The sequence below is a fragment of the Stegodyphus dumicola genome, chromosome X1 (assembly GCF_044657685.1).
Source record: "Stegodyphus dumicola isolate Sdum_Otavi_A_Nest chromosome X1, ASM4465768v1".
NCBI classification, from domain to species: Eukaryota; Metazoa; Arthropoda; class Arachnida; order Araneae; family Eresidae; genus Stegodyphus; species Stegodyphus dumicola.
This window is the reverse complement of record NC_140780.1, coordinates 247,936,256-247,949,629: the sequence shown is the minus strand read 5'-3', so window position 1 is coordinate 247,949,629 and position 13,374 is coordinate 247,936,256. Positions and strand designations below refer to the sequence as shown.

At 33.2% G+C, this 13,374-nt stretch overlaps 1 protein-coding gene across 5 annotated transcripts in view; it reads left to right on the top strand.

Annotated features, from left to right (window-relative positions):
* Nucleotides 1-13,374, top strand: part of LOC118187688 (uncharacterized) — a 420,235-nt gene that overhangs the window by 347,218 nt on the left and 59,643 nt on the right. For all 5 annotated transcript variants that reach the window (XM_035357968.2, XM_085807410.1, XM_085807412.1 and 2 more), the window contains one exon: nt 49-163. The gene's annotated coding sequence lies outside the window, so the exon portion shown is untranslated. The remainder of the gene's footprint in view (nt 1-48; nt 164-13,374) is intronic.

The window sequence follows — 13,374 nt, the reverse complement described above, 5'->3', positions numbered from 1 at the left end:
CTACTGAAATTTATGTTGTATGATTTAATTCGTGTTTATCTTTTTCAGTCTTCCAGTATGCAAACTGTTTTAGTTGGATTCGATAAATGTTTTAATTGAGTGGCCTGCATCTTTACCTGCAAAACGATCTCAACAGCCGAAATTCTATCTATTACGGAAACAGGTATTTGAAAATACTTATTGTATTGTTACTTCATTTAAGGTTTTTAATTATGTTCATTTGGTTTAGTCGAGAAACAGAACTTCATTTAATTTTTTTTTTCTTTTCTTTCCCTTATTACTTGGTTACATCATAATATTCTTTTTAAGGAAGGGAGACCTAGATACTGAGTGTTCGGACGGAAAAGGTGTCTACTACGTTTATTTCATGAAATATTGTCTCGAAACTAGCTCAAGCTAATCATTGTTGAGCGTCAGTAGAGTTTAAGGTTTTTATGTTATTGCAAGTTAATTGAAATGTAAATTAGCTCATTTCTTGAGTTTAACAAAAACGCTTGGCAACATAGGCAGGCCATAATCCTGCATAGCTTCCTTGCTGGTTGCATTTAACTTACGGGCCTATGCTTCTTGCTATCCGTTATTTCTTCGTGAACACTAGGGGCGAACTAAGGTTTAGGCAAGACGTTTGATTTTTGTTTCGTATTCAGTTTAATTTGAACGGGTGTTTTGAATTATCGACAAATAGCGGAGTTTTGTTTCTCTTAATCTTGTTATGTCGACATTTCAATAAGCAGCTGTATTTTAAACTCTTACGTTTTGAGTTGTGATATTTTTAATTAGAAAGCAGACGGAACGATACGTCATCTAATAATCCGTATGGTTTTTTGAGGTAATTTTAATACTTACAGTAATACTGTAACCGCACAGAAACAGAAGTTGATTTTTAGCAACTATTTAAGTTGAAATTTGTTTGTGTGTGTTAATCCGCTATTCTTAACATAAAGGGAAATTTGTTTGTGTGTATTAATCCGCTATTCTTAACATAAAGGAAAAGAAAATTAGCTGTAATGGAATCTAATTTATATAGAAAAAAATGAAAGTAAACCTTAAAATGTTTATAGAAAGTTTTTCTTACGCATGCGGACTAGTTACACACAAGTATCCCAAAGAAACTGCGTGCCCCTTATTTTTGAAATCTTTTTATATCTTTCTGAATTGTTTTATGCTTGAAAATAACATTATATGAATATATCTCTAAGAAGATGGGTTCAGGTGGTTTTCCTTTCTAAGACGGATGTCACATTGTTTTTATGTATAAATATATGCTTGTATGTGTAGAGGACGTAGCTTGTTGAGTTGAGTTGTTCTCCATCTTGTTTTGAATTTGATGTCTAAAGAAAAACCAGAAATGAGGACGAAAAAATATTCGACAAACACAGGCCTAGGTGCCAAACAGTCGCAGCCTTAACTCTCAACATGTGACTGTCAAAATAAGATTTCGATTGCGTTCCATGTCAGAAATTTCGACGGGGAAAAGAATATCTTTCTCTCTGTCTTTGTACAACTTGCCCTCTTATTCCGTTTATTCCAAACGGCTCCGTTTTTGCAGACTTTCTGTGCCCCTTAAAAGTAGATGGATAGAAAGGAAAGAATTTCAATCTTTTCGCTCTTCTATTCTTTCTTTTTTTTCTTGTTAGAAATCAGATTGCTTCTCGAAATTGTGCATTTCTGTTCAAAAGCCTGTCAAAGGGTAATGTTACATGGGATTTAGTTTTTAACGTTTCCTGCTGAATTTTCGAAATCTTGCAGAATTATACTCTTTGTGGTATATTGTATGATGCTGGCTTTCATGGAACCAAAAACTGTATTTGATCAAAGTGCTGTGAAATTTCTGTTCTTCATCCTTAAATAATTAATTTTAAGTATGAGTCACTTTCGCTTCATTCTCAGTGTGTTACAGCATTTGATAAAAATCTGTTTTAAAATTTTTGAAATATAGAAGTTCAGCAGTAAACGTCAGGGCGTTATCCGCCCATTAAATTGGTTTCATACACGTTCAAACCCATCTTCATTATTTATGTAGGTTGTTCGTAATTTTTTAAACAAATCAGGCTTTGAAATTTTTATTTCAATGCAATATTCTTGATATGATCACAAATGTGAGAAGTTGGTGTTTTGTTATCGCATTGCTGTTATCAGATCTTATACGTTAGACTGTGATGAGCTGGTCTTCTTAGAGTTTTTTTCATATAATGTACGAAGAGACCACCATTCAAATACTAAACATGTATTTTTCAAAAGAATATTATATACTATTTGTATTTAATTTTTAAAATGGGTATAAAATATGCGTGGATACGAAAACATGTGTGAAGAGATAAAGAGATGAAATTTGCTCAGCGTCTTTTAGCTTGCAACAGTGATATTAGATGTCCCTTTCAAGCGATTTCTAGTCCTGAGTTGAAAGGGCCTTCATAGTAATGAACTTCACAAAACATACGCAGCTTCTTGCCAGAGCACTCACAATGGTATGTATTGAAGGAACATGCCACTTGGGCATATACTGAATAACGCTACAAGTATGCATTTGTGGTCATAACTGCATGCTACTTGGACCAACTTCTATTTGACCGAAAAACTATTGTTAACAACAACTGACAGAAACTTCTGTTTTACTTCAACAACTGTTTAGTAGGACTCTTGTTATGATTCGTGACTGCAATATTTGCGTAAAAAATGAAAGTTTGTTTTTAAGAGAATTATTTAAACAACACAATTTTCCAGTCATCTTCTCAATCCATTTGCTTCTAAATACTCCCTACACCCCGCTAGATCTCCGCTCCCACTGGGGAAGGACGATAACGCCCAGGTTGTGAACTATGATTTAGACACTTTTAAATGTTGTTTAGCCTGTAAGAGAATATATAAATATTAACTTAGTAAATGTTAGATAACTGGAGCAAAATCCATGCATATTTGACAATGAACCGGACATTTTTCGATAAGTAGATCTTGGCATCGTTGACATTTTATGTCTAGCCACAAATTTTGGAAGTGTAGTGATCCATAATCATTTTCTTGCTGTGAATATTGTTTATTTATATTTTATTCTCCTATCATACTCGAATGGAATTTTAATTCACAAATAGTCATGTGCGTGTAAATGTTTTTATGATAATTCGTTGAATATTTTGAGACTATATTTTTATACGGAAGACTTAATTTTTATGAGATAAAAACACGTATTATGTGTCTCTCAGCCCAGAAGTACGTGTCTTCGAAATTTTCTGGTTTAAGAAATATTTTCTCCGCCGATCAAAATTTATTTTTAGCTTCTCAAGAACTCTTGAGATTGAGGATTCCATAACATGTGAGGAGGCACTGGCAATTGTCCAGAAAAAATGTATTGCTATATTCATAAGCCGGCCCCTTTGTTCCTTACTTTTTGGCGTTTTCTACTTGCTCTCATCGTGCTGTCAAATTTTTTCTTTCTCAAGTTTTGCTTTGAGCGTCTGGAATGGTATTTACAAAACCCTTAAGTTGTTGGCTCTTTCGACTGTGACGTAGTGACAGTTATCTAACGAAAGTGATCTGTTATTTTTGTGTATGTGTTTGCAACGATGCTGTCGTCGCATCAATTTTTGTTAGCATCTTATTCTCTGTATAGCTTCCGTTTACTCTTTTTAATTCTCTTTTACTCTATCAACGTCAAAAACGATATTGTGTTGCAAAAATGATTATTAACAAATGTGATTGACGTAATATTAGGTAACACAATATTGTACTGATCTTGGAAGCTCAAATTCTTTTCTCGCATCTTACAAAAGCATGCATTTTAATGATCATTTTTGGATAAAATATTTACATTAAAAAAAACCTTTTATTTTATTTCACTGAATTGTTTTTCCCCAGTTCTTGGTCCTCTTTCTTTCTTAGTTTTTATTTCTAGTGACGTTATATTTCTTCTTTAAAAATCGTTATTGTTTGTTTGGGACAAATGAATAGTGTGTTTTAAAAACTGTAACTAAAAATTGTGGTATAATTTTATCCGAAAGCCTAAAACGCGGTTTTGTCGGAAAGTTATATGCTGAAAAGTAAAAGTGGGTAAATTACCGTATAGTAGTGCCTTTGTGGAATACTTTCTGATAGAAATTGGCTCTCGTATTTATATTATTTGTGGATTCTTTCCATCTGCTATGCAATTAGTCTTTTTCTTCTGGAATCCAACACTTACAAAAACTTAACAGCTTTCTGGGGTTTTAGCCGTTTGTTCAGTGAGTTACTCTGTGTTATTGCTAGTTTATTAAAAAAACCCTTCTGTTTTTTTTTCTATTAATCAAGCTCTTCGTATCTGCAGTGCTGAAAATATTTTAGCTTTGGATTTTTTTTTAATTTTAATTATTTTTATCATATATAATTATAAAATTTGTATTTAAGGAAAAAAATAGTCATGCTGTCTTGCGAATCGAATCGAATTTTTATTCATAATTTGAAGATTTTTTCAGCATTTTTTAATTGCTAACTTTAATTTTAAAGGTTTTTTTTTTATGTTCTTTTCTTATTAAAGATATTTTTCACGTAGTTTAAGTGAATTTTTCCACTAAACGCTATGTCTATGAAATTTCGTCATGGAAGGGAACTTGTGAACTGAAATAAATATTAGATCTTAAAGAAACATCTCTTTCTTAACCCTTTGACTACTAACGGGACATGTATATCCCACTAAAAGTTTAAAAAATACTGCTGGGTCGAAGATTGCTAAGAATCTCCTGAATATTGGGAATCCTATGCCAATAGTTGAAAAATCAAAGACTCCTCTGTGGTCGTTGTACACAAATGAACAGAGAGAAAAGGACAAATATGAGTTGTCCACTGTGTAATGTTGGGTTATGCAAAGAATGCTTTAACCTGTACCCTACGATGTGAAAATCTATTTAAAGTAATAAAGTTTTCCAGAATAAGAGGTGTGCTTATAGTAAGTCGATCGCTGCGTGTGGGACATATGTATCCCGCTATTAAATACGCCGGTTTGAAAACCGTTCGTCAAAAAAATCCCAAATGCTGAATTTACCTTATTAATGTCAGATTTTGTTCACTTGGACAGAAAACCGGGTTAATTTTTTTAATTCGTAGTCAAAAGGTTAATAAAGCAATGGTGTTTATAGAAAACGTGAATAGAAATATGGTAAGATAAAAATATGTTTCTTGAAGCTTCTGCTGATATGTGCATGAGAAGCTAATTTTTATCGTGTTGAGAATTTAAATTATATATTTCATCCTCAATAAAATCATTTTAGAAGTACTTTCCGAGTTAAATATCGGAGGGTTTTAAAGATCATGTTTTCTAAGTTAAAAGTGTATGAGCTTCATAACTTTTGAACTAAGTATTTATAGACTGCATTAGTAAACCATACGAGAAGCGCGCGCTTTTAAAATAATTTCATATTTAATTAATATTGTGGAAGATTGATAGCTTTGAATCACAAGAAATTACTAGTTATTTGTTTTTTTTTAAATTTTCCTTGAATAACAAGTTTTAATTCTTTTTAGTAACGCGTAGAGTCAGTAAGTTTTTTTTTTTTTTTTTAAACAGAAGATGGGAGAAATGTGCAGTACGCTTGTCCGGTGTGGAACCCTGAAGTTCTCGAATACGCGTCGAGTGTGCTTCCAATTGCACCACGAAGTCTTCGGAAAAAGATGAAGAAAACACCTCATAAGCAATATGAGATGTTGAGCCTTAATAAGGCATTTATTAATTTGAGAAATTTATGAGCTTGCAATGGGATTTAATTAACAACTGACGTGCAGAAATCCGATATCAAGCATTTTCGTGCTTGTATTTCTATTTACAGTTATTTTTCAGTTGTAGTTAATAATTGTGGTAGTAATCTTATAATTAGACTTTAGGCTTAAATGTGTCCGGCTTTGAACTTGCGCATTTCGCTTGCTTTTCGAGTGCGCCGTGTATTGGAAAATCCACTCGAGTCGAGTATACTCCGGCAGTTTTCTTTTTTACTCGGTAAATGCTCACTGACCTTGAATTTAGTGTTCTTCGCTGCAGTGTCTTTAAGTGCCAACACATCTCCACGCATATTGCTGAGAAGTTTCTGGACTTTTTTCTGATGGTGGAATTCAGTGTTCTTTAGCTGAAATGCTGACATTGCTGTTAACCGTTTACCTAGTAGATACCCGATTAACTTGGTTAACCGACGACTTCTATGATTAATCCAAAATCACGATTTGTTCGACACCAGGGAGAAAGAAGGGAATAACCTATATATTATACTTAACAGGAAATATTTTTATTTTTCAAAATAAGTTCACTTGTTCCTGTAAACTTAATGTGCATTTAAAACAAAAACGACAATCTTCAAAACAGAAACGGGTGAAAAATGTGCTTTTTGTTAATATTTTTCTTGTATTTCGTTAAGAATTAATAGAAAACAGAAAACTGCGTTATATTTAGTTCATTTTTGCGATTTAGCAGTTTATTTCAACCGATAATTTACAATATATTCATATATATATATAATTCAGATTATGTACACGTAAACTGCATACAGATGTGAATCCGGTATCTTTGCTATTATTTTGCTTATTTTCTTCTCTTCTTTACATTTACCGTAGAAGTTTTGCTTTACTTTAAAAGTTTGTAATAATTTTTTTTTTTTTTTAACCGTCGTTCCGCAATAAACAAACTTATAAACACTTCCTAGACAAGATCCGTTTAATCGGGAGTTGACTGTACTTTAATATCATGAGGCCATAGATTATTTGCTTGATCTTCAGCGGGCGTCCTTTTGTAAGTTAGACATAGATTTTTCTTTTAATTACTGACCACTATTGGCTTCCACAATCAATAAATATTATTACACAACTTTTGCATATGTTTACTGCATTGATGAAGATTGCGATACATATACACATGTAGTTAATAAGAATACTTTTATGATCCGAATACGGATTTGAATAAATGTAGTCAAGAGCGTTGGTGCAGTTTCGAGAGGATTAGTCAAACAAATGAGAAACAGCTAGCTGATCGAGCTAATCAGGGCCGCAATCATGTTTCAGTAATATGCGAAATTCCTTCATTTGTGTTAATCCGGTAAATGAGGAACTCTGGACCGTTGATTTGTTGAATGCTAGCCTTTATCAAGGAATTTGTGGCCTACACGAGAATCTTCATGATGTGCTAAAAGTCGAAATTTATAAAGTAATTATGAGCAGTATAAGCTCACACATATTACGCATACAAGTATAAGCTTACGCAATTCATTTCACTGAATTAAATTGTTTAAGGCTGTGTATTTTAGGAGGAAGGTATATTTTATGTATTTGATTTTTCTTTTTCTTGTTGTTTCCAGCATTATGGCTTTTTAGAAATATAATAGTTGGTTTTTGGCCGTAGTTATTTATCCAATCACATTTCTGAAAAGTACCTTATTTGCCGGCGGATAAGACGCACCCTCTTTTTATACACATTTTTGAAGGATAAAACTTTATTACTGATCATTATAATGAATATACAGTGTTTTAGGTATAAAGTAAGACAAACACAAAGTAATACTTTCTGGAAATACCCAATCTATGAGTTGCTTTTTTAGATCCTCTTCCTGATTCCACCAAGTCCTTCCTGATTCCATTTTCTCAGTAGGGGATGGCCCGAAATGCCTCTCTGCAGCCCTGTTTCCATGTTCTTTAGCATACGCAATCAATACCTAGCTTGTATGCTATGTAGCTAGCTTGTATGCCTACGTTGTTGAGTTTTAACTTGCCAACAAATTTAAGAAAATTGAACAGTAGAAATTTCACACACTTAAAAGTCGTTCACAAAAATTGAAAGTTTAAACGAACCCAGCTGTCATCATCGACAACAGCGCATGCGCATTCACCGAACTCTACGTAACTATAATATTCCCACGTTCCGCAAGGAAACAAGGAAAAAATCGCTAACTCCGAATAGAGAAAATTTCCAGAAATGAATGTAATCAAAAACTGACTATCGATGTATAAGACGCATCCCGTTTTCCAGTCCTATTTTCAAAGAAAAAAAGTGTGTTTTATACACCGGCAAATACGGTAATTTATTTTTTGTATTTTTAAACTAATAGATTTTATTACTATATTAAATAGACGAATAAAAACAAAACTCACATAGGATATTAGTGTCACTCAGAAAACCATATGCTTTGCATCAGTTGAGAAGTCAGATGTTGTGAAGACATAGTGTCTGGTTGAATAAGGCAAGATTAGCTATTTTTTCGATATTACAATATATTAACAGTATATTACAATATATTTGAACAGTTCAAAATATCAAAAAATTTTTAGCAGCACGATTCACATATATTTAGTGATTTTGAAGGGAAAAAAAAAGGAATGAGGGGAGGGAGAGTAAAAGTTTATAAAAGTGTTAAGGAGGTAATGATGTAGAAATTAAAAAAAAAATATCAGTTAATTACTTATAATTATTAATTGATTTATAACTAATATGTAACAAAAATAGTAGTTATAAATGTGTATAATTATGTAACAAAATAATATAATAAACCTTCAAAACTTTTTGTGACACACCAAAAACTGTCTCTCGATGCACATCTTCTGACCCATTGTTATGGAAATTAAGCCAGTTAGAGTATGAAAATATTTCACTTCCATCGTGCTAGTGCACTTCTGCTTCATGAATCAAAGTGTATTCAAAGGTTCAAACAAAATTACAATGTCTACCTTTAGTTAATCTCTCTTTAGTTTTTAAAGTCTTTCTAGTGTAAAATATGTCTGCCTTCTTTAACAGACATGGGAATCCAGTGCTGAAATCCTTATTAATTAATGCGACGAGCAGAAATAATTGTTTCGTATCTTAATTTTGATTTGGTGCAAAAAAACAAGAGCAAAATTTTATGAAAAAAGGCATTAAGGTTTAACATTCTTGTTGAAATTATTAATTTTTGACTGAAAAAACTTCTTATAAACTGTTTAAAAAAAATAAGTGAAGATAACTTCTTCAAGTCTGAAAAATGTATCTAAGTTTTGTGGATGACACGTATAGTTGCAAAATTTCGAATATACTGAGCTGCAGTTTCCGTAGAACTGTGGTATCCTAACATTTTATTCTTATAAAAATATCATTAAACATAATTGTTGCAAATTTGTTTTGTGCATGAACTTTTAGCTGACGAAGGGAGCTTATCTGTTTGTATTGGTGAGAGATTTTATACTGATAGCCAATTTGCCACGACACGAAGTTAGACCATGACTGTTTTAGATAACTTGATATATTTTGGAATAATCGTGATACTTGTTGATATATTTTTTTCATGTTTTGCTTTAGAATATTCTTTTAATTTATTTTAGCTGTATTTAATTTCTGTGTTTATTTTGATATTTTACGATTTCAATGACTTTAACAGGTAAAAGACCACCTCACAGCAAAATTTTAGCATTTTTTAACAGATGTAATTATATGTTTTAGCGATTTTTGCCTTGATTCGAAATTTATTTCCCTTTTTATTTGTTTTATCTGATTTACTTTTAGCAATATATCTCCTTTTCGATTTTACTTCAAAACTAAAAAAAAAAGGCCTCCTGCTTTTCTACTTGGAATTAATATTTGATATATATTTGCTTTATTTAGCAGCCATTCTCTCTTTCTCCCCTCTCTTTTTTTTAACAACATTCATTCACTTTGAAGAATTTTATATCACTTTTTGTTCAGTCATGCACATGGTGTTTGTTCGTCTGTAAATAACTGGTGAAACGTAGCTGCTAGAGATACGAATTTAACATCTAATTATAATAAAAGGACGACCATACTGTGTAAATTGGGACTATTTGCAGCGCCTTGACAGGCGAAATTGAGGTTAACGATCCTATCTTCAAAAGGATGAGATAAGGAGAAAATGCGAATTACAGATTCGTACTGGATCATCGATTCAATATGAAAAAACATATTATGCGCATTGATTCGATGCTTATCGAAGTGCACATACATTTGGCTCATACATCTCATGTGTCTCAAATGAAAATACAGATCATTGGCTATGTTAAATGACCTCCGCGATCCTGAGAACTCACTTCAATGAATTGCTTTTTCTAGGGTTACATACAAGGTCAAGTATATATGCCATCCTCTATTAGTCAGTCGTATCCTACGTCATCGTATTATTGACACATACATCTTATGTGATAGAGCATGTGCATGCACACATACTTCCTGGAATACAGATCTGCACTGTAGCCAATGGAACGCTCGACGCTTCGAACACGTTCAATATCACTTTGTCAGCAGTGGATCAGTTTGTATTTTTTCTTTTACTGATTGGTATCATCAAGCTGTATTGGCATAATACGTATTATTTATCCAATATATTATGCTTCCATACCAATGTCTTCGTCTTTATTTTTCAAATGGTACGACAAAACTCCGTGCATCGGTTTCGGTCATTTTAAACTGTATGGACGATTTTTTATCGTATCCGTATACGCAGTGTGCCGTTTCATACTGAAATCAGGGATGCTGTACAACATTGTAATTTGCTTTTTTTCCCTAATCTCTGTTAATTTTTGAGAAAGGATCGCTAAATTCTGAATTTCGCCCGTAGAGGAAGCTGAAACTAGTCTCATTTTGTAAGCGATTGTCTTTCTACTGCAGTTATTTTAATTTAATGCATCTTTCCGATCTTATCTAGTTTCAACTTACAACTCCCCACCAGAATGAACTTTTAGAATCGCGTTAAATGCAAATCAGGTAGAGAATAATATTTAAGTCAAGTTCAACTGACTTCGACAGAGAGAGTTAGGATTCCTGAGTAGCGCACGTTTGCCTTTGGGCTACGTCTATCTATGCTGTTATTACGTTCGCCCGTATTACGTGCCTTTTGATAGTTTGCTGGCTAACTTAATACTAACGGGTCAGCTAGTTTACAGTTGTGTTAGCTTCAGCTAAATCCCTTAGTTAGGCATTAGCTAGTTCTTATTTCTTACTTTTAAGCCCAAGTGGAGGCTTTGCTGTACCCCCAAAGAAAGGGGCCGACTGTTAATCTTATTTTGAGTAAATAAAGGGTAATTAACCCTTCTTTAGTGTATAATTTCTGTTCTTCGAACTAAGCGATTATTCGCTTACCAGTTCACTAGGTTCCTCGGCATTACATTTAACAGGATAAAAGTGAGAAACAGCTTGATATTATTACATTTAGTTGTACCTGGCTCTAATCATTTATGTGCTTAACACTTCGGTGTGTTAAGTTTTGTGCCCTATCAAACCTATCAGTTATTTTGCTTGATTTAAAAAACGAAAATTTAAATTTTCAGATATTTCGTTTTAAAGCTGAGAAGGGAAAGGAAGGCGATCGCATTTGATACACATTGCAGGTGGAAAAAAAAATGTTTTCAGTCATAATGAAAAGCTATTTTCCTAAAATTTACTGACTTCTTTTTTCCTTGTTATCTATTTTGTGAACTGTGTTTCGAATTCCTTTTGAAAAGAGGAGGGAGAGATTAGCTAACGCGATCCTTGTTAAACTTAAATTTCGGCGCTCTTGGAGATGGCAAGTTTAGAAACTGATAAGATAATTCTGCTGACGTCGGCCATTCATTTATCGCGGGAATATTTTTCCCCCTGGAGAGAGTTATCTTGCTTTGTGAAGCGAGTATCGTTAAGAAAATGAGGAGTAGAGCTGTTCAACCCCCCCACCCGTTTTTTGACTCTCACTTCTTCTCATTCTGTTGTTCTCGAGAAAAGTCGCGCAGCGAAGAAAAGAAAAAAAGAGAAAAAAAGAAGAGACTTGAAAAGAACACTTTGAGATGTCATTTAATTGACGCTCCTATAAAAACCTTGATTTGGTTTAAATGCTGCTTTGGTGAAAGGCTCTTCATTCAATGTGAGAACTCTCCCCCTCCCATTTTATTGCGATTAGTTTCCGTCCCTTCGTAGCTTTCTAAAAAACCCAATGAGCTTTTTTGAGGCAATCGAGAAGAATCTTCTCTACATTATTTACTTGCTCCGAACTTGGGGAATTCTGTGTAAGTCACGTGTAAAATTACTTATTGAAAAGTAATATATTTTATTCATCAGTTTGGTATGTAATATTCATTTGATGTTCATCTAATATGTGAATGGAAAAAATAATGAAACGTTGGCATTAAGCTTTGAAGCTTTTCGATGCATGCTTTCTGTTTTGAAAGCTGTCGCATGAGTGAGTATTTTATTATTTTACTGCATCTTTTTTTGGTCTATGTTACTTTCGTATATAATTGCTAATGGCTAAATCTTTTGACATACGTTTAATGTGAGCATCATTTCCCGAGTATTGCGTTTGCTTTATACGAGGGGCAAGAAGATTAATGTAAAAACAATGGAATAAATGTGCCCACAGTATGATGATCTGATTAGATTATTTTGAAACTGCATTCTGTATATTTCAAGATATCATAATACTATATCATGGTACTATTCATTCGTGCTTCGCGGGATTATTTTCAGTAGTTGGAGGATGATCAGATTGATGATTTTCTTTGGGCTCTCTTTTTTTTTTCCTTTTAGTAATATTTCATGTAAACCGAGCTGATGCTTGGCAGTGAAATGACACTTAAGTTTGCGGAAGGAAGCATTTAATGTAAATTGATGTTGAAATACAAGAATTTGGTCAATTGGTATGCACCACAGTTTAACAGGTATAACCCAACATTTGCAGTTGTCTTTTTTTTGGCCGAGAGCAGCGGAGGAGACGAAATCCGAAGCTATCTTACTATTTTTCTCTCTGCAGGAAACTGTGCACAGCTATTTAACTGACCTTTTCTGGGTAGATGCAACGATCACAAACTACCAAGCCTCATCCTGGATTCGAGCGCTACCTCCATCGGTGTGAATACCTTCACTAACTATGTTAAATCAAGTAGTAATACTTTGTAGGCCTTCTCCAGAAGTGTGGCTTTTTCCCAGTTTGGCTGGTGCTAGAGGATTTATTTTGCATTTCGTCGTTTTTTCCGTGCTGAAAATCATCTGCATGAACTTAATGTGCAATTTTGTTTAACCTTCCTTTCAAAAAAAAAAAAAAAAAAAAAAAAATTCTTCAACCATGGAGGTAAGAAGTAAGAGGAGAGGCCCTAATTGGTTTTCCCCATTCATTGCTTTGAAGCAGTGTCGATCCCTTTGTGGAGACTAACACATTCAGTGACTTACCATTAAGATCAATGGGTTTTGACATGATCGGATGTAAACATTTTGAATTTACGTCGTAAATATACGTATATATATATTTCTTTTTCTACAATATTTAAGAGTCCTAAGTGAAAAGAATGCATTTTTAAACAACATTTCATTCTGAACGGAATAAAATGCTATACTTTTTCCAGAGTAGTTTGCTCAAAACAATTTAATTTGAATGAAATATCTTCGGAAGTTTTCGTTAATTACATTAGAAAAAATTTTAGGTA